General features: G+C 34.6%; 1 protein-coding gene across 6 annotated transcripts in view; it reads left to right on the plus strand.

The window, feature by feature from the left end:
• Positions 1 to 21,531, plus strand: part of LCA5 (lebercilin LCA5) — a 77,436-nt gene extending 55,905 nt beyond the window's left edge. For all 6 annotated transcript variants that reach the window (XR_004233657.1, XR_004233656.1, XR_004233661.1 and 3 more), the window contains one exon: positions 21,232 to 21,531. The gene's annotated coding sequence lies outside the window, so the exon portion shown is untranslated. The remainder of the gene's footprint in view (positions 1 to 21,231) is intronic.
• Positions 21,532 to 26,417: the final 4,886 nt, after the last annotated feature.

Below are 26,417 nucleotides of genomic sequence, written 5' to 3' on the forward strand. Positions count from 1 at the left end.
CTAGTCTTATCAGATAATTGCACTTTTAATTAATCCTTTCACCCTAAAGAGCTATCTTAATAGCACATATTGCTTTTAATAGCAAAGAATGAATGACTAAAGTGATTCATAAAATAAAAACAAACATTTCATGCTTTTTTACCTATATCCCTGACTTTTCTGATTATCTCCCCCTTTCCTATTCTTCATCTACATTTTTTCAAGGTTGTAGTGCCTGATTTGGTAGCACTATCTGTTCCAAAGAGATGAGGAAACTTCAGGTTACAAATAGGAGGGGTGAATTCTTTCATGGAGCAAGAACCTACTTGTCCATCCAACCATAGCTGTCCCCTTTGAAAGTGATGGGAAATCTGTGAGCTCCCATTTTATAGTCATAAGACTCTATTTTACTCAACTAATATTTTCAAGGAGTTTAATTATCTGATTTTTTAAGGCCAGTAGCAAATTGGAAAGAGATAAGTAGAAGGAAATGGGAGAGACAGGAGAACTACAGGATTGACAGATACCAAACCATACCTACACAATACAAGAATGATTGTTCATAATAGGTATTTATCAAGAAATGGTTAAATTTCAGCATGCTTGATATCCTTTGTTGAAGTAATCCAGGTGTCCAATGGAAAGAGAACTGGTCATAGAATTCTGAGACCTGAGTTCAAGCCTCAGATAAATGCTAATTGACTGTGACCCAGGGCAAGTTATTTTTTTCAGTTTTATCATTTAATGGAGGTTCCATTTTCTGGAAAATTCACTTAGGTAGAATATATTAATCAATAGGAATTTATTAAGCATCCACTCCAAGGTGTGCGAAAGGCTGAATGTTACAGTAAATGGACAGTTTTGTCTCTGACTCTGGATGACCTGGATTCATGTTCTACTTCCCACATGTTATGAAACCTTAAGCAAGTCACTCAAACTCTCTGTGCTCCTGGCACTTCCTGATGGCTTGTTATTGTTTGGAGGGCAGGGTGAGGTATTCACCATCTGCTTAGCCACCCCGCCAGATTGCTGTCTCTAGACCAGAAGAGAGAAATGCCCAGAAAGGAACTTCTTTCCTACCCCAAAGTTTTCTACTTCATTCTTGGGGAATGACAAACAAACAGTGCCTTTACTACTACAAAAGGTAATACATAGGTTTCTGACCCTACACTATTTGTCCCTTTCTATTACTGCTCTCTGCTCCCTCAGTCTATCCATTCTGCCCCTTTCCCTTCCATTGTGCTTCCTGAAACTTGTTCTGTTCTTAGCAAATTGCCCTTCATATTGGACTGGTTCCTATCAAGTACCTTTTAGTTCCCTGCATTGAAAGAAAACGGACCTCCCTCGAAGACACAAAGATTGGCCGCCCTCTGCTCTTGGATGCATTTTGTCATTCCCCCTGGCCTCTTTAGACAAAGGGAGAAATAGGTCTACATTCTGCCTTTTGCTGTTTCTGATCCTCTCCCTAATGGGAGTGACCTCTCCTTTGGCACTCACTCCATACAGATAACATCCAGTCCAGGTCTGGTGGCCACCCTTTACTACTTAGTAAAAGTTCTTTCTCCTTTCCTCCTGGCTCATAGTCTTAATTCTGCCCCAAACCCTATCCTTATACTCTAGGGTATTCCATGTTCAGGATGATGTCACCTCACATACACGTGCTTTCCAGTTAATGGGCATTCTCACCTCCCATACTCTGCACTTTTCATTCATCTCACTCATACCAGAAATGGCCATACTCCTGATGTCATCGTTACTCACAAGTGCTCTAGCTCTACTACCCGTAATTCATATTTCTTTGACCACCCTGCACTTGGTCCCACTTTTAGTCCTTCAACATTTCTACCCCTTAGTTAACCAATTCAACTTTTTTATGTTGACCTCTGAACTTGAATCCTTTACTTTTTCTTTAGTATTACCACCTATTTCTTTTTAAAAGTCCCAACCCCAAATTGCCCCTTCCATCAGTTTTCTCTTTTCTAACCAGCAGCTAGAGGAAATCATATAAATGTTCTGAATGGGTGCACTACAAATTTGATAGCAAAGAATTGTATCATGGGGGAAATAACTGAGGCTATCTTTCATTAATGTACTCTTCTCCCCATCTCTCTGTATGTATTGTCTTCTACATTCTCCTCCCTTGTTCTAGCCTAGACCTGGGTCCGACAAGAGAAGGCAGTGCCCCACTTATGAAAGCCCAATATCATTGGAGTGGAATCCAAGGTGCTGATAGGGAAGATGTCAACGGATAAAAATAATGGCCACATTGCAGTTTGTATGGCCAGGAAACGGTCATTTATCCATCTGCATCTCTTCCCTTTCATAGTTAAAATTATAGAAAATGTAGTCTATTCTTATTGCTTCTAATTTCTCGCATCATTTATCAACCCTTTGCATTTTGGCTTCTGAACTCATCATTCACAAAATCTGCTCTCCCCAAGGATACCAATGATGTCTCTTTTTCCTCCTAATGAAGTCTTACTTGCTAAATCTGATGGGCTCTTCAGCATTAGACCTTGACGAGTCTCTTTTAGATAATTCTTCCTTTCTCAAGTATTTGTGAGGAAGTTTTTGTGGCTCTCTTCTTACCTGTCTGGACCCTTCTCAGTCTCTTTAATGATGCATCATCCATGTTTCTTCCCCTCCCCCCATATTATGCATGGCCAGGGTTTTGTTTTGGACCTTTTTTTTTTTTTTTTTTTTTATAAATACTGTACATTCTGTAATCTTACTACCTATCCAGACAGCTCCCAGTTTCTCCCCTAAACTCCCGTGTAGGATTACCAAATGCTTTTTTTGTTTGTTTATTTGGATGCTCAATTAGCACTTTTAACTCAATATATTTAAACATTATTTTCCCCTATTTCTTCCTAATGAGGACATCAGAAATCTATTTTCTTAGCCTCCCAACTTCCAAGTTATTCTTGACTTCTTATGATCTCCTATTTAGGTACCACATCTCATGTATTCTACTTCTAGAAGATCTCTTCCTTATATTTCCATGTTTCCATTTGAACTTCTCATTTGTTGAAGTCCTTGTCACTTGACACTTGTGCAGTTGGAATAGCCTCCTAATTGGTCTCTCTGCAACCAGTCATTCCCATCTCCAATGTTTCCATGCAGCTTCTGTAAAACATAGATCTGACCAAGTGACTTCCTACTCACAAGTAGTGACTCCATATCTTGCTTACAGAGTAAGATACAAATTCCCTTTTAGCTTTTAAAGGTCCTCAAAATATGAGTTCAACCTATCTTTCCAGGCTTATTATACATTATTCTTCATGAGCTCGAAAAGTCAGCAATACTGGCCTATTTTCTGTTCCTAATTTTAAAAAATCAGTCAATTATTAAGTGTTTACTGCTATGCTATATATCCTGCCCTTCAAACTTCCATTCTTATTAATAAAGAATATGGGGTGTATGTATGTGTGTCTCAGTACATGAAAAATAAATATTGAATAGATGGAGAATTCCATCTTTCATCTCTGTGCTTTGGCAGAGACTGTCTCTCATCACTAGACTGTTTTCCAGCCTCGCCTCCACTTCATGGAATATTTGGGTTTCTTTAAGGCTTAGCTCAGGTTCCACTTTCTATGGAAAATTTGTCCTGCTTCCATTAATTGCTAATATTCTTCCCTTCTAGAAATTACTTAGGGTTTTAAAATGTTTTTCCCTATTCAGTTTTATTTTTTTATCTTTAAAAGTATTTATTAACATTTCTAAAAATTTTGAGTTTGAAATTCCCTGCCTCCCTCCCCTCCAACCATTCAAGCAATATGGTACCCATTATACATATGAAGTCATGCAAAGTGCATTTCCATATTAACCAGGTTGCCCCAAACAAAAAGCAAGAAAAATAAAGTGAAAATATACTTAAGTCTGCTCTGAGGTCATCAGTTCTCTGAAGATGGATAGCATTTTTCATCATGTGTTATTTGGAATTGTCATGAATCATTGTAATAATCAGTTAATCTAAGTTTCAGTTTTTTTATTTTTACAATATTCCAGTTACTGTGTACTATGTTCTCCTAGTTTGGTTGACTTCACTTCATACCAGTTCATGTAAGTCTTCCAGGGTGTTCAGAAACCATCTCCTTTGTCATTTTTTACAACATAGTGATAGTCTATCATAGTCATATGCCAAAAGTTGTTCAGCCCTCCCTCAATTGATGGGCATCTCTTCAATTAACAGTTCTTTGCTACCACAAAAAGAGCTGCTCTAAATATTTTTGTACATATGAATCCTGTACTTTTTCTTTGATATCTTTGGGATATAGACCTACTAGTCCTGTTGCTTGGTCAAAGAGTACACACAGTTTTATAGCCCTTTGTGTATATTTCCAAATCATACTCCAGAATGGTTAAACCAATTTACTATTTCACCAGTGCAATGTGCAATAGTGTCCCAGTTTTTCCCATATTCTCTTCAGCATTTGTCTTTTCCTTTTCTGTCATATTGGCCAATCTTATAGGTATAATTATTAGTGATGTGGAGCATTTTTTCATATGATTATTGATTGCTTTGATTTCTTTTTCTGAAAACTTATTAATATCCATTGACCATTTGTCAAACAGGAAGTAGCTCATATTTTTATAATTTTGGCTCAATTCCCTAAATATTTGTGAAATGAGATCTTTATCAGAGAAATTTGCTACAATTTTCCCCCCAGCCTCCTACTTTCTTTATAATTTTACCTGTATTGAATTACTTTGTTCAAAAACTAATAAAAATTAACCATTTTATCCTCTGTAGTCCTCTCTCTTTATTTTGTGTTCATAAATTTTTCATAGCTGACAGGTAATTTTTTCCATGTCCCCCTAATTTGCTTATGATATTACCCTCTATGTCTAAACCATGTACCCATTTTGACTTTATCTTACTATAATTTTATGAGCTATTGGTATAGGCCTATTTTCTAGCAGGTTGCTTTTCAATTTTCCCACTAAGTTTTGTGAAAGTGACTTCTTGTTACCAAAATTTGGATCTTTTGGTTTGTCAAATAATCAGATTACTATGGTCATTTACTTTTATTTAATACGTACCTAATCTGTACCATTGATACAGTACTCTATTCCTTATTCAGAACTATATTGTTTCAATGATTACCACTTTATAGTATTGTTTGGAATCTAGAACTGCTAGGCCAACCACTTTCATTTGTTTTTCCCATTTATTTTCTTGATCTTTCTGACTTTCTGTTCTATTCTGTTTTATTATTTTCTTTTGATTAGTATTACATTGTATGAATAAGTTAATTTAGCCAGAATTGTCATTATTATGTTGACTAATTATATCCATGAGTAATTAATATTTCTCCGGTTGGTTAGCTCAATATTTGTGTAGAAAATGTTTGTAACTGTGTTCATATGGTTCTAGGTACATCTAAGCAGTAAACTTCCAAATATGTGTATAATTATTTTAAATGGAATTTCTCTTTCTGTCTCTTCCTGGTAGGTTTTATTGGTAATATGTAGAAATGCTGGTTATTTATTTGGGTTTATTTTATATCTTGCAACTTTGCTAAAGTTGTTAATTGCTTCAACTTTTTAATTCATTCTCTGAGATTCTCTAAATTGGCCATCATATTATTTGCAAAGGCTGATAGTTTTGTTTCCTCATTTCCTTTTTTTTTCAAATTTCTTTTTCTCATCTTATTTTTAAGGTTAGCATTTCTAATACAATATTGAATAATACTGTTAATATTGGACATCTCTGTTTTATCCCATTATTATTGGGAAGTCTTTAAGTTTATTCCTATTACAAATAATGCTTGCTTTTGGTTTTAGATAGATACTCCTAATCAATTTAAGAATAGTTCCATTTGTTCCTGTACTTTCCAATTTTTTTTTAAATAGGAATAGATGTTGAAATTTATCAAAATAGTTTTCTGTATATGTTTTGATTTAATCATGGTTTTAGTGTGTTGTTTTTATTTTTGTTTTTGTTATTGATATGATCAATCATGCTTTTAGTTTTCCTAATATTAAACCAGTCCTGCATCCCTAGTATAAGTTCCACCTCATCATAGTATATTATCTTTGTGATATATTGCTGTAATCTTTTTGATAATATTTTATTTAAATTTTTGGCATCAACATTGATAAGTTTTATTTCTCTGTTTTTACTCTCCCTGGTTTATTTATCACAATTATATTTGTGTCACAAAAAGAATTTGAGAGAGCTTTTTTACTTTTTTATCCCTCAGATTATATAGTATTGAAACTAGTTGTTCCTTAAATGTTTGGTAGAATTTGCTAGTTCAGGGATTTTTTCTTAGGGAGTTCATTGATGACTTGTTGAATTTTTTTTTCTCAGTTAGGATTATATGAATGTCCTAATTCCTCTTCTGTTAATCTGGGCAATTTATATTTTTCTAAATATTCATTCATTTCATTTAGATTGTCACTTTATTGGCATATAATTGTACAAAATAGCTCCCAATAATAGCTTTGTTGTTTTTTTTTTTCCTTTGGTGGTACACAGTCACTCTTTTCATTTTGATGGTAATTTGGTTTTGTCACTCTTTTCATTTTGATGGTAATTTGGTTTTCTTCTTTCTTTTTTTAAATTAAGTCAGTTATTTATCTTTTTCTTTTTCATAAACAAATCCCTACTTTTATTTATAAATTCATTTTTTAAAACTTTCACTATCATTAATCTTTTCTTTGAATTTTAGGATTCCTATTTTGGTGTTTTGGAGATTGCATTTTTATTTTGTTTGTCTTAGTTTTTATGTCTTTCTTTTACCTTCACAGTTTATTGAATTGTTCTTTCTTTTATTAATGTAAATATTTAAAGATAAATATTCCCCTAAGTTTTATTTTGACTGAATTCCACAGATTTTGCTATTTTCTCATTGTTATCATTAAGGAAACAATTGTACTAATGATTACTTCTTTCATTCACTCATTCTTTAAGATTTATATTATTTAATTTTCAATTTTTAATCCATTCTTCCATGGACTTAAATTTAGTGTAATTTAATTGTATTATGATCTTTAAAAGTACGTTAAAATTTCTGCTTTTCTGCACTTGGTTGTGAGGTTTTTATGCCCTAATATGCAATCGGTTTTTGTGAAGATGTCATTATATATTTGAAGAAAAGGTATACTCTTTCTATTCCCATTCAGTTTTCTCTGAGATCTATCATGTTTAAATTTTCTAAAATAGTATTTTTATTTTTTTTTTCTTTTGCTGAGGCAATTGGGATTAAGTGACTTGCTCAGGATCACACAGCTAAGAAGTGTTAAGTGTCTGAGGCTAGATTTAAACTCAGGTCCTCCTGACTTCAGGGTTGGTATTCTATCCACTGCACCACCTTGCTGCCCCTATATTCATTTTTAATCTTTCTTATTCATTTAATAATTATATTTATTTAGTTCTGAGCAGTAAATTGAGGTTCCCCATTAGTATAGTTTTACTATTTCCTCCAGTAATTTATTTAACTTTTCATTGAAGAATTTGGAAGCTATGATGTTTTGACAGGTAAGTAACTCAGTAGATAAGAATGCTGAGCCTGGAGTTTTCCTGACTCATACTGATTAATTCATACATATTTGTGATCACATGTAATTCTATAAAATAACCCATTAGTCTTTTGATTGGCTTTGGGATTAGAAACCTATATTCAAATTTGGTTTTAAATACTTCCTAACTAACTGTGTGACTCTGACAAGTCACTTAATTCTCTTTTCCTCAGTTTCTTATCTGTAAAATGAGCTTAAAGAAGAAAACAGCAAATCACTTTAGTATCTTTGCCAAGAAAACCCAAATATGATCATGAAAAGTTGGAAATAACCAAAACAACTGAAAAAACAGCAACAGACTCTATTTGGCACATTTGTTTTTAGTATTGACGTTGTTTCATTGTCTTAATTTCATTATTTTAGCAAGATATAGTTTCCTTGATTCTCTTAATTAGATCTAGTTTTGTTTTTGCTTTGTATGAGATCATGATGGTTACCTCCTTTTTTACTTCAGATAAAACAATAGATTTTGTTCTAGCCCTTTATATTAACTCTGTGTTTTTCTATTTCACTTGTGTTTCTTATAAATAACATATGGTTAGATTGTGGTTTCTAATCCATTCTGCTATCTGCTTCCATTTTATAGGTGTATTCATAGGCTATTTTCATACATAATTATGACTGTTAACTATTTCCCTCCGTTATATTTTTTTCTGTTTTTCTTTCTCTTACTTTTTTTTCACTCTGTCCTTCCTTAGGTCTCTCTTTCTCTTGCAAGCACTTTTCTCCATTCTAGAATTGCTACCTAGAACAGGGTAATGAGGAATGGAATTGTCAAATGGCATCCAGCCTTGCAATCCCTCTAATGGGGTGTTAAGTCCCCTTAACCACTCTGGTGGTGGAAGCTCCAGCTGAAAGCAGCAGTTGCGAATACCATCACTATTTCCAGGGTTTGCAGTACGTCACAGCCATGCTACCTAGACATGCTCCCTATCCCGGAGCCACAAACCTAAGCTTCTGACTTAAATTGTCCTGGATTGAAAAAATGTCTCACCCTGACCTTTTGTAGATTATGCCACTTTAGAATTTGATTTGAAAGTGTTATTTTAAAATTGTTTAGAGAGAAATATTTGAAGAGTTTCGCTAGAATGTTCTTTTTACTAGGCTCTTGTTCTTCCAGAAATTACTTTGTATTTCCTTTGTGTATATTTTGTATTTCCCCCAATAGAACTTAATCCCCTTTTGAGGGTGGACATTGTTTTCTTTTTTTCGTTCTTATACATTACCTGAAATAAGGCACAGAGCAATGACTTAAATATTTGTTGAATGAGTATTGGATACCAGATAAATAAAGTGTCACCAGTGAGCCACAGTGGTCTAGCAGAAAGTCCATTTGAGGTTCCAGTTCCAGGGTAACTTCTAGCTGACCATGTAACTTTGAGCAAGTCATTTAGCCTCTGTGGGCCTCAATTTTTGTAGCATTAAAATGAGGAAGTTTGATTTAGATTAGATCTAAGATTCTTTCCAGCTTTACAAGTCTATGATCTGTGGAAAAAAATTCAGTGATGTCATAAGTTTATGGCAGAAGGGAAAAGGAGATGTTCAGATCTTGATTAAAATGTACATTTTTTTAGGTTTTTAACTTGATACACTTTACTGTTAAATTTAGAAACTAAAGTCTTAACGTAATAATAACTATTAGTCTCTACACTGATGACTACATGCATATAAAGATCACGTACAAAAGAATACTTTTCCCTAAAAGTGTGTTTGCCTTAATTATGAGAGCTTTTGAAATAATTTATTATAAATCATCTAAGAAAAAGGGAAGCTGATTTTTTTTAAATGTTTATTTTTCATCTTATAAAGGTTGACTGTGATTGGATAAAATTTCAAAGTGAACTAAACTTATACACTCCACATGATATCCACATGACTGCTGATTTGCATCTGCTCACTGCCAATGGGAATTTGTAGTGGAAGAGGGCACAAAAGAAATTTAATAATAACATCAAGGGAGGAGGAACATATGTCTAAACTTGTTAAGGCATGCACAGAGCCATAATTCACTTTGTTTTAAGTTCAAATCTACATTTTTCTGGCAGATGTACACATTAGTTGTTTACTTTTAGTAGGGATGCATACTAACATGTCGTGTCTGGAAAAAGATCTCATGTCTGTGCATAATGTAAAGAATCATTCATTTGTTCTTTCAGCAAGTAGTTATGGTGCACCTATCATTTACAAAGAATTAAGCTGTATGCTGAGGGAAGCAAGAATAATACTGTTCTCTGATTATAAGCTATCTTGCAACCTACTTTGAACTATGAGATGTATGTAGATAAATATAATACAAATTGGAATATAATAATTACATGCCACTTAAGAATTTATTATGTTCCAAGCACTGTGCTAGATGCTGGACACTGACAAAAAGAAACAGTTCCAGCTCATAGGAAGTTTAAATTCTAATAAGGGAGTTAACATAAACATTTACAGGTATATATACATGTGTTAAGAACACATACAAAACATGCAAAGTAACCTGTTGAAAGAAAAGTAAAGCATTAGTTGCTGGAGCAGACCAGGAAAAGGACTCATTCAAAATGTGGTGCTTCATCTTAGTTTTGAAGAAAGCTAGGGATTCAGGAAGATAGAGTTTATATAACTATTTTTCCCTCCCCCAATAATATTTAATGTATGAATTCCCCATTGCACAAACAAAACAAGTAAAACATAAGACAATCACACTGACTGTGTTAGGGAGCATAGAGAGAAAATAGAATATAGAATAAGGCCCTCATAATACATAAGACTCTAGAGCTGGCTCATCTAGACCAATCCCCTTATTTAGACAAGGAAACTGAGGCCCAAGGAAATCAAAGGACTTGTCCAAGATAACAGGTGTCAGTGCTAGGATTGTAAACTCAAGTTCTCTGATTCCAAAGTTAGTATTTCTACCCAGAATACCAGAATTTTGAAAGTGTGTGCTGGGAACCAACCTGCAACTCCAAAGGAAAGTGTATCCTTAAATTTAATCTGCATTATTAACATTTTCTTTATCACTTTCTTAAGACCAGACAACAGAATAGAGCAAGTCCTGATTTATTTCTATAAATAGGTATTTCTGAGGTATAACTGCTAACATTGAAAATTTAACAATTGGCTCTCAAACTAACTGGAGCTAGTGTCCACACATCCTTAAGTTTAAACAGAAGGAGACCTGTCTCTTAAAAAACATGATGGATTGTTTTCAGTTTCAATCCATACTCATAGGCATTTTTCCAAGAAAAACAACAAAAAGATGTAGTACTTAATTGTCAAAAAGAATTAATTTTGAAACCTGAGGAGTGTTCTCACAGTTCCTCATTTGCCACCTTTTGTAAAAGGTTTACTATGTCTAAGGTAGGTTATAATTTCCTAAAACATCCCATAGCTTTGTTTTATGGGGGTTTCCTAACAAACTGACAGTCTAATTGCTTGGCAATGCATTAGGATTCAGGAGGGAGCTTCTTAAAATCTTCCTGGGCCAGCAGGAATTAAAAAAAAAAAAAAAAAAAAACATCCAGCTAACATAGCTAAAGGAAGCTCCTGATTAACTGACCTGAATATCAATTGTCAGCATTCCTGCCCCACAGAGCTCAACTATTTGATGGCTAACTATGTTGCTAGCCTAGACACATATTAAACTCTTTTGTTTCCCCTAAATGTAGAAAAAAACAACCTACCTGAAGTAGTAAAGAATTAACCAGACTAGTGAGCCAACCATTCTTATTGAGAAGCTGTTTGTGTAGCTGGAGGAAATCACTAAATTCTGCTGAGTAGTATAGTTCATGTTATATAATCTCATCCAGGCTCTCACTGTATCAGACAAACATTGTATTCCTCTCTAATTGACTCACAATCCCACCTTCTACAGCAGCTGTTTGAAACTTCATCTCCCATCAAGTCTCTTATAGCATTCTGTCCCTCAACTCTTAGCCACAGACCTTTTCGTTTTTTTCCCTTTCCCCAGCTTCCTTTTATGTGTTGTCTTCTTCCATAAGGCATAAATTCTTTGAGAGCAAGAATATCTTTTTGCTTGTATTCTATTCCAAAATTTAGCATAGTGTCTGCACACAGTAAGTGCTTAATAAATGCTGGTTCCTGACAGTTAATTCATTTTTTTCAGTTTTTCAAGCTTTTTACTTTCAAAACATGCATAGTTTTCAATATTCACTTTTGCAAAACCTTATGCTCCATATTTTCTTCTCCTCTCTCCCCCCATCTTCTCCCCTAAATGGCAAGTAATCCAATATGTTAAACATGTACAGTTCTTCTATACTTATTTCCACAATTACCACGTTTGCACAAGAAAAATCAGATCAAAAAGGAAAAGAAATGAAAAAGAAAACAAAATGCAAGCAAATGACAATAAAAAAAATGAAAATGCTATGTTGTGATCCACATTCGGTGTCCACAATCTTCACTCTGGATGCAGATAGCTCTCTTTATTGGCCTGAATCATCTCATTGTTGAAAAGAGCCATGTCCATCACAATTGATCATCACATAATCTTCTTGTTGTGTACAATGTTTCCTTGGTTCTACTCACTTCACTTAGCATCAGTTCATGTAAGTCTCTCTAGGCCTTTCTGTAATCATCCTGCTGATTGTTTCTTATAGAACAATAATATTCCATAACTTTTATAAACTTATTTAGCCATTCCCCAACTGATGGGCATCCACTCAGTTTCCAGTTCCTTGGCACTACAAAAAGGGCTGCTACAAGACCCGTTAAGTCATAATTAAAAAATTGAAACCATTTAAGAACTTACTTTTATTTTTTCTTCCTCATCTCATAACCCTGAGATGTCTTTCTCCATTATCTTCTTCACTCTGGTTTCAAATGAAGAAATGGTCCGATACCTTGCCAAGGCCAGCCTCTGTGTCTGTACCTTTGAATCTATTCTACTTCTACCTTTTTCATTCTCCTGCCCTTTCTTGTTTCCCCCATTCTTTCACTCTTCCCCCCCCCAAAACTTGAACCTCTCCCCATCTACTGTTTCTTTGTCTGCTGCCTACAAATATAGCCACATCTCCCCATCCTTACAAAACCTCATTTGATCCAACCCTAATCCAAAATTGCTGTCCTAAATCTCCCCCTGCTTTTTCAAAGTTGATAAAAGTCATCTATCCTGGTTCTACTATCTTTCTTCTCACTTCTAAACTCTCTGTAATCTGTCTTCCAACTTTACCATTCAGATGAAACTATATTCTACAAATTTGCCCGTGACTTTTTTTATTGCCAAATTAAATGGTATTTTCTCAATCTTCATCCTTCTCTTCTGCAGAATTTGACATTATTTATCACCTCCTAGCTTTTCTTTCCCCTGTAGATTTTCATTATATTCTTATTTCCTACTTTTCTCCTTGTCTGATTAACTGTTTCCTCTCAGTCTCCTTTTACTGGTTCTCCCTCCATGTCATGCTTTCTAACTGTGGATGTCACCAGTGCTCTGTCTTGGGCTCCCTTATTTTTTTTTCCATACTATCTTATTTGATGATTTCATCAGCTCCCATGGATTCATTTATCACTTTTATGCAGATGGTTCTCACTTCTAGATGTCCAACCCTAATCTCAAACTCATCGTACCCCAAACGGAACACACGTTCTCCTTAAACATTCTCCCTTTCCAAACCTCCCTCTTCTGAAGGCACCATTCATTCATCTTCAGGCACCCACACCAGCAACCACACTATGACCTTTGACTCCTTTTTCTAATTCATCTCACATACTAATCCATTGCCAGATCCTTTTCTTCCTATCTTCAGCCATGCTTCTTACTAATGCACTCACAGCTACAACCCTAGTCATCTTTCACCAGAACCATTTCAAGAGCCTACTTAACTGGTGGTCTTGTCTCAAATCTCTTCCAACACCAATCCAAAAGTATCCAATACTCAGCTGCCAAAATGATTTTACTAAAATGTAGGTCATATCTCACACACACATCTTTCCCACTCTTGCTTAATGTGCTCCAGTCAATCCCTATTACCTCCAAGAACAAATACAAAGATCTTTGCTTGTAATTTAAAGCTCTTTATAATCTGGCTCCTTCCTACATTTACCAACTTCTTCCAGACTCCCTTGCATTCAAAATTAGTACAGTCACAAGATGAGGGCAGGATGTCATAAAAATAGATGCTTTCTCTCTCTCTCTTTCTCTCTCTCTCTCTCTCTCTCTCTCTCTGTCTCTCTGTTTCTCTCTCTAACATTTCATTTTTCTCAATTACATATAAAACACTTAAGCAGATGATGATGGCAAGCAATTTGATATAGGTTGTATATGTGCAAAACATTTCCATATTAGTCATTCTGTGAAAGAAAACAAATCTTAAAAACCCAGAAAAATAAAGGAAATGGAAAAATAGTATCCTTTGATCTGCATTCAGATTCCATCAGTTTTTTTTCTGGAGGTAAATAGAATTTTTCATCATGAATCCTTTGGAATTGTCTTGGATCTTTGTATTGCTGAGAAAAGCTAAATCATTCACAGTTGATCATGATTTATTGCTCTTATTATAAACATTATATGTTATTTATATTATTATATAAATTATATACATATTCTGGTTCTGCTCATTTAATTTTGCATCAGTTCAGGTAAGTCTTTCCAGGTTTTTCTGATAGTCATTTCTTATAGAACAACAGTATTCTATCATAATTACATGCCACAAAAAAGTAGATATTCTCAAGATTAAATTCTGTCACAGTCAATTATGTCAATGAATCCTAGACTGCCTTCAGGAGTCTTAATTTGAGAATTTACTTTCCTGAGATGGATATTATGGTGGCTCTTCAGTCAGGTGGATTAGGTCTCTGATAGCAGAATGGCAGTTCAAGGCTTACCAGGGAGCCTTGTAGTCCATTGAGCAGAAATTTTATTTGTCCTGAAAGATGAAAATGGCATATAGAAATTTCTTTGAGGGGTCTCAACTAGCTTAGTTCAGTAGCAAAGTACTTAAAGTTGGCACAATACAAGCATCAGCCATCGCCATTCTTTTTTATTAGGCAGTTTCAGGATCCAAAGGTTTGGGAACCTGGCCTTCTATGACATAAATTATCTAGATACCATCAGGTCCATGATGTTATATTGCAGGACTACTTTTCAGAGCAGCACAGGGTCCAAAAGGGTTAGGAACTCTTCAATGATCAGAAGAGGGAATTCCACAGACATCCGGGCAGGTTAAGTGCAAATGATTGATGATATTGTCCTATAGAGCAGCCTTTATGAAATCTTGTGCTAGAACTTCACCTGCTACAAATGCTTCCTTGAATATAGTCAAGAAGGGAGATGTTTCCACGCCTTGCTTTTATTCATCAGTTGTGTCCTGCTATAGGAGGATAAAAGTTTGGGCCACGATTACTTAGTGACCCACAAGGACATCTAAATTCCAGTAAAAAATCCTTATCAAACAATCCTGGCATATCTGTCTATCAAAGCTTCCTGTGTGAGAGCTTCTGGGTATTACAATTGATTATTCTCTTTCTATGGCTTGTAATTCCTAAGATTATAACATGAAAATTCTTTCTATTCAACTTGTTACATGAGATGGTCCAGGAGCAGTCTTGATACCTACTAGAGAGAATAGGGGGACTGTGCTGATACATCATCAGTAGCTTCTTGACTTTGATATCTGAGCAGGGCCACAGCTTTGCCATCCTAAATAACAATGTCTTTTTCTGAAAGACACCTTGAACAGCTATGATAATCAGTTATATTGGCTTACTTACTGTAACATTACACTACACCTCCTGTCTCACAGTGAACTGATCCCTCCTCACAAAAAGCTTAGGGGAAGACAAAAAAAAAAAAAAAGGACATATATAAATATATATGGAGCTAATAAAAGAAGATACAAGTACAAAGAAATTAAATAAAAGATAGTTTGAGAGAAAAAGTACAAGCAACCCAAGTTTCTATAACAGAAAATTAATACAGGTAAATCTACATTTATTATCTACATAAAATATTCTGTTTTATGTTCTGTTCTGGGTGCAGGTATGCTGTAGAAAATTTTCATTGATTAGTAAGTATCATAAGGGATATTAAATGTATGATCAGAAAAAGACATGGGCAGATTATGTAGCAAGAAGATGATGATAATAGATGGACAGCCCAAATTGCCATTTCCTTCTCCATTTATTTTATGCATTAGGAACTGTGGCAAACAGGGTTGAGGGACTTACTCAGAGTCACACAGCTAATAAGGTTCTAAGGCCAAATTTTAACTTGAGAAGATGAGTCTACCTAATTCCAGACCTGATACTCTATTTTTTTTTTATTTAATAGCCTTTTATTTACAGGATATATGCATGGCTAACTTTACAGCATTAACAATTGCCAAACCTCTTGTTCCAATTTTTCACCTCTTACCCCCCACCCCCTCCCCCAGATGGCAGGATGACCAGTAGATGTTAAATATATAAAAATATAAATTAGATACACAATAAGTATACATGACCAAAACGTTATTTTGCTGTACAAAAAGAATCAGACTCTGAAATATTGTACAATTAGCTTGTGAAGGAAATCAAAAATGCAGGTGGGCAAAAATATAGGGATTGGGAATTCAATGTAATGGTTTTTAGTCATCTCCCAGAGTTCTTTTTCTGGGCATAGCTGGTTCAGTTCATTACTGCTCCATTGGAAATGATTTGGTTGATCTCGTTGCTGAGGATGGCCTGGTCCATCAGAACTGGTCATCATATAGTATTGTTGTTGAAGTATATAATGATTTCCTGGTCCTGCTCATTTCACTCAGCATCAGTTTGTGTAAGTCTCTCCAGGCCTTTCTGAAATCATCCTGTTGCAGACCTGATACTCTACCCACTGAGCCACCTAGCTGCACCCTAAACTAGCTTAGTCAAATCAGAGTCTTAGTACCAAAGTGTGACCAATAAGTAATTAAGGGATGGAGGTGTAGAATGACAAGTATGTTTGAGAGGTCTTGAGATCTGTATCCATCAAAAACATTCCATACTGGTGAAATCATGGTTCCCTGAAGTATTAGATTGAAGTATTTATTATGCAAAAAGGTATGACTTGCACCACTGATAGGGGAAAAGTCAATTTCGGTTTCATATAAGGAAAGAACTTGAAAAATGATATGCAAACCCATCACTAGAGATCTTCAAGCAGTGGGATGATGGCTGTTGTCAGCTATCATATAAAAGTCATTCTTGTTGAAATATGGATTAGACCAGATGGCTTAATCAAGATGAACTTCCAAAACTGAGATTTTAGGCGACTGATTGTGCTTTCAACAAGTCAATGTCATTCCATTATACAGTCTCTTTGTCTTTACTATTCCCTCTGCATTCCACTTTGTTCTGTTACTATTAACATATATCCAAGTTGCTTAAAATATTGCACGTTAAAATAACAACCCTAAGACCCTATCTGGTCAGGGGATAAAAGGGTTACTTGGGTGGGGGTAGGGTTCCCATAAAAATGCCTTTCCTTCCTTCATTTCTTCAGCTCCTCCTCTGGACAAAGGTTGCTCAGAACCCATCAGGATTCTTGATTCTTCATATCACTTATATAAAATGGGAATTATCCATTCTATTCCTTCCAGGGAGATAGAAAATCACTAGACATTACAAATTGCCCTGCCTCTATGCCCCCCAAACTTCTTTAATGATATGACTTATAATGTGAACTAAATCCCCTCTGGGTCTTAGATATAGATGTAGATGAATGCTTAGGGCTTCTAGGCCATTTTATTCAACCTGCAGAAAAAATTTCTTTTTTTGTGTGTTGCCTGCTCAAATTAGTATGGGCTCTTTGAGAGCTGGAACTAACTCTGTCTCTCTCTGTCTCCTTCTCTCCCTCCTTCCCCTCTCTTTCCTCTCAGTATTATAAAGGCTTAACACAGTATATTTGGCACATAGTAAGTGCTTCAATATGCAATTTTCATTCATTCAGAAATTATATTAGTAAAGTTCTTTACCATTAACAAAGCCCTTTTCCATATGTTATCTGTTTTTATCTTCATAATTAGCCTGTTGATGAGGCAGGGGAGGGATTATGGTAACTCCATTTTCCCCCAGAGGAAAATCTTTGTCTCAGAAAGGTTAAATGACTTTTCCAGACTCAGATAGTTTGTGAATAGCAGAATTTGGGATTTAACCTAGATCTTCATTCTAAGAATAATGGTAAAATTAACTACCTCTAGAAGCTCTGGGTGCCTTCACAAAGCAAGAAGACAGATTCCCACCATATAAATCACAATACTGTCTTTCAAACTTCCAGAAGTGCATTAAAAACATTATACTTAAAAAATTACCAATACGATCCAGCTAAATTATGTTTAAGGGTCTAGCAAATGTATTGTTATAATAATCAGTTCCTTTACATTTAAAATTAGGAGAAAATTTCAAATTCAAGAATTTTTAAAACTGAAGAAATGCCTCATTTTTTAAGCGTCTAGGAACAAATTTCTCTGCTAAGAAAAATCAAATGATATGGGAACTGTTAATAAAAATTCAACATAAAAAAATGAGAAGTCCACCAAATACCACACCTTCCATTCAATAAATTAATTCTAAGAATTAAAGATATGAAAAGGAAAAATTCAGGGAACTTGGTTTCCTGATGATTTTTCAAGTGAGACTAGATTTTTTACTGCTGTGTTTCAGTTCACTGCAGAGCTCTGTGTATTTTTTCTCTAAGTTTTCTTGCTTTTATTGTCAGTTTACAAAAATTTAAATTAAATTAAATTCCTTAAGGACAGGATTTTGTGATAGGCAAGGTGATATAGTGCATAAAGATTTGGAACCAGGGAAATAGAGTTCAAATTTCAACTCATGAGAGCTTGGGCAAGTCATTGCTCTCTGAACCTTATTTTCCTCAGTTGTAAAATGAAGGCATTGGACTGGATGAACTATAAGGTCACATTCAACTCTGAGTTCTGTATGTATATATAATATGTGATACCCCGTACATGATGCTTATAATAAAACAATTGTTTTTAATATCATTGTGTTTATATGTGTGTATATATACATAAACATATGTATATATAAATCATGTATATGTGATGTATATATTATCTATTTTGTTACATATGTATTTCATTTGATTCTCATAATGATCCTGTGAGCCAGAATTAACAAATGTTATTATCTCCATTTTATAGACGAGGATGTTTAAATAAAGATAAGGGAAGTTATATGTTCTAGTCTGAAACATATAGTTAACAGGTGAGAGACCTGGGACTCAAAACTATTCCTTTCCTCCAAAAGTCCTACATTATATCTGGAAAATACAAACAATGTTGCCCATTGTACAAGGTATTCCAAAAGCTTTAATATGGTTTTCACCTTCCAATATTAAGCTTTAATAGCTTACAACTACATAAAATTTTTGGGACATTTTACCTTTTGACAATACGTGCCATAGACATTTTTACAAACTATGTGGGATGGAAAAAAAATGGTAACAGGCTAGATTTTGATGTTCTTGAAAGTAATGGCACAATCCATTCAGTGGTCAATTAAAGAAAATCTGAAATTTTCTTTGGGCTAATGAAAACAATATATAGTATAATAATATACTATATAAGTATAATATATAGTATTATAATATATACTAGTATACATATATATAATAGTATTATAATATATAATATATATTAAGCTGTAAAAAGCTCAAATGAAATATCCAAGTGCATGAGTGCCCCAACCCCACACTCCCACATAAACCTTTGAAATAAGTATTTCATATAGTTCATTCATTCAAACAATAAACATTTATAAACATCCTGCTGTATGCTAAATGCTATGGGAAATACAAAGCTCTAATAAAACAGTCTCTGCTACCATGGTACTCATAGACTAGCAGAGGGAAGAGACATAAGCACAAGAAAACTAGCAAACTCTTTGAAGATAGCTTCTGAATAATTTTCATCTTTGGCATTCCCAACACTTGGCACAGTGCCTGGCCCATATTAAGTACTTAATAGAAACTTGTTGAATTGGAAGTACTTATGTCCATTCAATGCACAGAATCATAGTCGCACTTATAATCATACAATATTCCTATCAATAAAAGCTCCAGTTCACATTATATTTAAGGTTTGCAACTCTTTACAAACATTCCCGATCTTGTTTGATTCTCACAACGATTATGTAAGATCTATGCTGTTATTAATAAAAATGAGTTCAATAAATGAGAAAATTGAGTCTTTGAAAGGTTACCCAGTCCAGTGAAAATCTTAGGCAGGATTTCAGTCTAGATCTTCTTGACTCTCAAGTCCAGAGGTCTATCTGCAGCTTTGCCCAGCCTCTCACTGATATTACAGATTTCAGAAAAAGGTATTAGAAAAGTGCAATTATTATATAATTATTTAAAAGTGAATTATACGAAGTCCAGAGGGGAATGTTATTACCAGCGGGGGAGATAAGGAAAGGACTCAGGGAGGAGGTGATATTTGAATTGAGCTTTCAAAGATGGAAGGGAGGTATGGGGGACAGGAGGAAGGTGAAGAAATGGTGAACACTGAGAGTGTACTATGACCTGGCAGAAGAGAGAAGCCTGCTTCTGATGCCCACGTTGAACTCTTCTGCCTTTGCCATTCTTTCCCACCTTTTTCATTTACCAGGCAAACAAGCAAGTTCAAAGAAAAGGCAACTGTCATTTGGGTTGTAAACTCCTTCTTCTCCCTGCTTACAAGCTGGTCCCTTTGTGAGCTCAGGCTGAATTTCTGTGTCTGTTTCTAAGTCTCTTTTTGATTAACTGCAAAGTTTGATGGCGGCCAGGAGCACAATGAAATCAGTGTACATTGTCAGCCCGGCCCTTTCCTGACTGCTGAGAGGTTGCTAGGATACTCCTTTAAAGACACAATTCTCTTGATTAGCTGCAAAACCTCGATTGCCTAAGTAACATTTTTATTAATTTGGAAAAACATGGTCCAGGTTTGCACATAAATTTAGAGCAAGAAGCAGCTTAAACGCAATGCATCTTTAACTGCATTTAGCATTGCAGAAATGTGTTGAGGTACATTCACAAAGAATGTGAGCTGAATATCAATTTAGCAGACCAGAATTAGGCTTTGTTTATATTTTAGAGAGACCATTCCTTTGTGTCTTTTAACCTACATATATAAGAAGCAGAAAAAAAAATCTGATTTTCAAATTTCTACCACAATTGAAAACTCTGGTTTCTGTCACGTGATATTTTTTTGCTAATTTAATTAATATCCCCTAAACCATGGTAGGACTTGCCCTTTGAGCTGTCGGTCTGAATACTGATTGCTATTTTCTGGTGTGGAAAGTATTTAATAGATAATATTTTCTGGCATGTCTTGGGCAGCTTGGGGGTCTTATTTCTTCAGATCTTATAAGAAAAACTCATACCTGTTGTTTGGCAATTGCATACTGCAAAAGATAGCTTTGTCCTAAGGAAGAGAACAGGAGGAATTATCTAACTATGGTGTTAGACTTGTTTTACCTCTTACCTTAAGGATTTTTAACAGACTTGAAAGCAATCAGCTCCCCCAAAATATGGCTCAACTTCAGGAGGGTGATATCAGTGGGATAGCATGCACTGGCAACACGTCTGGCTAATGACTTGAGGGTAGCTTTTAAATGAAGATAAGCTCGTCTGAGTATCTTAAAGCTAAAGTACAAAAAAGAGTGGCCAGTGACCACAGCAGGGAAGGATACTGAGAAACTGATGAATTGTGTTTTTGTTTACAAATCTATTGATAAGAATTTTTTTGTTTTTGTTGTTTATTTAAGAAAAGCTTTCCTCCACTGACATCCTACTTTGGTTCCTGGAGGTGAACTCATGTGAGCTCTGGAAAGGTCTACAAAGCTGGACGGGGCCTGAGAACAAGGCCAGCCATGTGTGCCATCTGAGGATAAACCTGGATCAGCTAAAGAAGTTTATCACTAGATTGTTCACTGCGTGACCAACTTTTCAAGCCTTACAACTTTCAAAGTTCATCTATTAAGTCACAATCCATGTCTTAGTGAAGAGAGTATCCACTTCAACAACTCAGTCACTTGGGGTATTAAAGTATTGAATTTTAAACAGTCGTTTGTCTTTTGAGAACATTAAATTATTTTTTAGACCTGACTTCTCAATATCAAATTCAATAGAGCAAAATGCAACCCCCTTTTTGAAACCCAAATATAATTTACTAATTGATTTTATTGCTACCTTGTTTTAAACAAAAAATTACTGACATAGTAGATTGTTTTTATTATATAGTCAGGAAAACAAGTGTAAATTTGAGCTCCTTGAGATCTAGTTTTTGTATTCCCAGCACTTAGCACAGTGCTTTGCATACAAGAAATATTTAATGAATGGTTCTTAAATGAATGAATGAAAGACTTGTTATCACCATAATTTCTTCTCCTGCCTTGAAAGGGGTATTATGTTCAATCACCAAGTTATTCTTTTAAAAACTTCTAAATTGTCAGTATGTTCTAAAGATGGCTATGCAGTGTCTCTTTCTTATTTCTGACCATCATGTCAGAGCATCACTGGGAACTATGCTATTCCACCCTATCAAGTTACATTAATATAGCTGAAATATCTTAGGATATCATGAGATTCAAGTAATTATATAGTAAAATGGATATATAAAAATTTTAATTTTCATAGGTGATCTTATAAATGTTGATCCTATTAAATGTTACATATTATTTTACTGTATTGAACCCAACCAAACAGATACTTCTAAGAGATCAGGAGTTTCTAAGAACAAAAACTCTGTCTCTCAATCTCCCTCTCTGCCTCTCTTCAATTCTTGGGTCTATATCCTTTTCTCTCCCTCAGTCTGTCTCTCTACTCTCATTCCCTCTGTTTTCCTTTCCCTTTTACTTTAAATTCTCTCCCTTCCCCCTCCTCTTATATATACACAGATATACAAACTGACACACTATGAATGTAATATTATTAATAAAGAAGTAATTAAATATTTTAAAACTTGTAACTGATAATCTAATTATGACAATAATAACTTCACTGCAGCAATTTACATCCAGGATTAACAGCCATCTGTAGTTATTGACTTTTTGTGTCTTGAAGGCAGATATTAATCTCCAAGACTTGCCCAGAGCCTGATCGATAACAACAATACCTGTGAGTGCCAAATATTTCTTGTAATGTTATCAAGCAATTTGTTGATACCTCTAGAAGTATCACACACACTGTGGATAGATGGAAAAACAGAAGAATAAATGGAGCTTTCATTAAACAAATAAAAGTCCCTGAATATATTTTATCAAATATTGCTTTTGGTTTTTCATCTACTGTCTGTCTCTTTATAAGACAGCTGCTCAGGCAACTTTCTCAATATAGAGGGTTGGGTTCCCCCCCACACACACACACACACACCAGGCTACATTTTGCCCTAACTTTCCGTCTCACATACTCCCATTCTCTTCACATCCACTTGGGTATGCTCTTCCTATCAGTGCAATAGCCTTCTACAAGCTGACCACTCAGGTGGGCCTGCCTCGGTTTCCCATCTCCTGTCACTCTCTTGTCAAGATCTCAGTCTCCCAACCCTCTGGACTCCCTACTCTCTTAATTATATAAAACAAATTTTCTATGAGCAGCTGGTGACAGAGGTTCTAGTGGTTTTCTGGGCCTTCTTCTGACTTTGAGATCTACACAATCAGCCATTTATATCATCTATGCTTAGGAACACCTCTGTTTCTTTTTATAATTCATGACCCAAACAATAAGATTTTACATATATATATATGTGTGTGTGTGTGTGTGTATATACATACACATAGATATACATATAGATATGTATACATACAAATATATATACATACATATACATACACACATATATATATGCATATATATATATATATTTTTTAATTTTTTTCCTACTGTATGTGGAATTTTGGCAGCAGAAATGCTGTAATAAACCCTCGCAAAACATACCTCTTGCAGCTTTCCTTTAGAGGGCACTATTGGCTTCTCTGAAGCACTGGAAACCTCTGCTCTTCTTTTTTTGGTAAAGTTGACCATTTCAGAAAGCACAGAATGAATTAGAAACTAACTTTGGCCTTCAATTATTTAAGCTCTTCTGGAAAGTTGTAGGAGTAAAGAACATGCCTGATTCATTTGTTCTTGGGTGTCTTATTAAGTTGGAAACTCCTTTTGTGAGTTGGTCCAAGATTTACATTGAACCTGATTCAATTGTTATTTTCTGTGTTTAAATGGAATACTTAACTCACTTTTGGAGTCTGTTTAGTGGCTTTTTTCTACAACAGACAAAATGAGTGAGATCCTGTAGGAAGAACCATCTTTTTGATGTTTTCATCCAAATATTTACAGTAAGTCTAAAATGTTCTCTCCAAGGAGAGTTCTTTCCAAATTTGATACTAAATTTCAATGTTGCTATCAATACAGAAAATGTAAATAAGCATAACTTTTGGGGGTGTCTGAGGGAAATCGTTTTCCCTTTTAAATATTCCACTCTCTGAAATCAACAGGTACAGATTTGGACATATAAAGAGGGAAAATTGGAACTTCATTGCTGAAGTCTTCTCTCGAAATAATAAGGATCTGAAACCAATGTGAACCCTCAAAAATTCTTTTTGTTCCATTAAATCAACAAACATTTTTAAGTCAAAAGGTCTGTTAGGCAAGAAAAAACGGAAGTGAAAATATATTCTATTCCTTTTTATATCATAATAAGCATCAGTGAACATTTTTATTATAATTCATATGTATATTTTACTATGCTAGATACTAATCTGGACAGCTTCAGTAGAATAATGAACCTGTAACTTTTTCCTAGGGTTTACAAATATTATCTTATTTGATCCTTACATGAACTCTAGAGATTGTTGTTATTACAATGCACATATTGCAGTTGAGGAAATTGAGGCAGACAGAGGTGAAATGACTTGCTCAGAGTCACAAGGCTAGTAAACATCTGAGGCCAAATTTGAAATCAAGTTTTCCTGATTCCGGGACCATTACTAACCTAGTAAATAGTAATTAGAAAGAAATGCTAAGCCAGGACCAGGACAGTTAAGACAATGTACTGAGGAAGCTTTAAGGGCTATAAGCATGGAAGCAAGTTGGACTTGGGAAGATTATTGACCAGCAGTCAAGGTAGACATGGGTTACATGCTTAATAAAAACACTTCACTGAAGAATCAATGTTCCCACCTTATTCTCCAATATCCATACCGTATTTGGACTATTTTCTATTTAAGAGTTAAATTTGTGGTCTAGAAAGATTAAAAACAATTGGATTAATGAAGGAGCTAGAGACCAAATCTTATGAACAATAACTGAAGCAATCTGGGATTCTTTACCTGGAGGAGAGTTAGGGAAGATAAGAGCTGCCTTCATAATTTTGAAGAATTGGCATATAATTATAATAATTTTGAAATCATTGTATTCTATACTTTGATATTCCATATAGCAATATCAGAAGAATACTGAATTTAAAGAATTGGGCCTTTGCAATATCTAATAATTGGGCATTATTGAAAGCATTGTACAGATTTTTATAGGTAATACTGTCTGATCCTTTTGTTTACTCAATTGTCCTCAGCTAATTTTCTAAGGAGCACCTACTGATGGATTAATTTGACAGATGATTCATCCATCTTTGTCAGGATCTGAGCAACGTGTGCTTTTCACCCATTTTGTTACCTAGTATGAATGGTTAGATCAGTCCCTTTTACCCTGATATATATTTTGCCAAGAGGATTTTATCCTGTTTCAGAGCTTAATTCAAATAGTATGTTGTCATCAGCAAGTAGGAGCATTTGAAATGCTCACAACTAACCAGAAATTCTTTCATTTGAACTTTTTTGTACGTTGTTTTTAATTACTTTTTTTGCACTTCATAATATTTTTTTAATTACAAGTAAAAATAGTTTTTAACATTAACTTTTATAAGATTTTGAGTTCCAAATTTTTCTTTCTCATCTTTTTCCTTCCACCAAGCAATCTGATATAAGCTGTACACATACAATCATGTTAGATATATTGCCATATTAGTCATGTTGTGAAAGAAGAATCAAACTAAGAGAGTAAAACCATGGGAAAGAAAAAAAAATTTAAAAAGTAAAATAATATGCTTTAATTTGCATTCAGACTACATTCTTTCTCTAGATGTGGATGACATTTTTCATCACAAGTCTTTTGGAATTGTCTTGGATTACTATTGGTTTAGGTCTTTTCATCACACAATGTTGTTGTTACTATGCTGTTACTGTTACTATGCTACTATGTACAGTACATGCTGTTACTATGTACAATGTTTTCCTAGTTCTTCTCACTTCATTCAGCATCAATTCATACAAATCCTTCCAGATTTTACTGAAATCCGCCTGCTCACCTTTTCTTACAGCTCATTAAGTAGTATTTCATTACATTCATAAACCACAACTTACTCAGCTATCTCCCAATTGATGGGTATCCCCTCAATTTCCAGTTCTTTACCACCACAAAAAGAGCTGCTATAAATATTTTTGTACATGTGTATTCTTCTTCCTTTTTTATGGTCTCTTTGGGATACAAATCCTGTACTCATGGATCAAAGGACATGCACAGCTTTATAGTGCTTTGGACAGAATTCCTAATTGCTCTCCAGAATTTTCCATAATTTTATCAACATTTTTAGTGGGAAAAAATGCCTCTCTATTTAATCCCTTACTTAAGGTTAATCTTCAGCAAATTGTTTAACAAAATAATCTCTAAAATCACTATTACCATGGACTCTTGAATACTTTTTTACATAATCAAAAAAAAAAAAAAAAACTTTACTTGAGAAGAATCTAACAGTCAGTCTACAGTCCTGAATTCTGGGAAAAAAATACAAGTGAAAAGATAGTTCCTGCCCTCAATGAGTTTACTTTCTATTAGGGAATTCAATTAAGTTTTGGGATGAAGTTTTTGGGATTGAGTAGGAGACATCTGGAGTAAAATCTGG

This window comes from Sarcophilus harrisii, chromosome 4 (genome assembly GCF_902635505.1).
Source record: "Sarcophilus harrisii chromosome 4, mSarHar1.11, whole genome shotgun sequence".
In the NCBI taxonomy this organism is placed as follows: domain Eukaryota; kingdom Metazoa; phylum Chordata; class Mammalia; order Dasyuromorphia; family Dasyuridae; genus Sarcophilus; species Sarcophilus harrisii.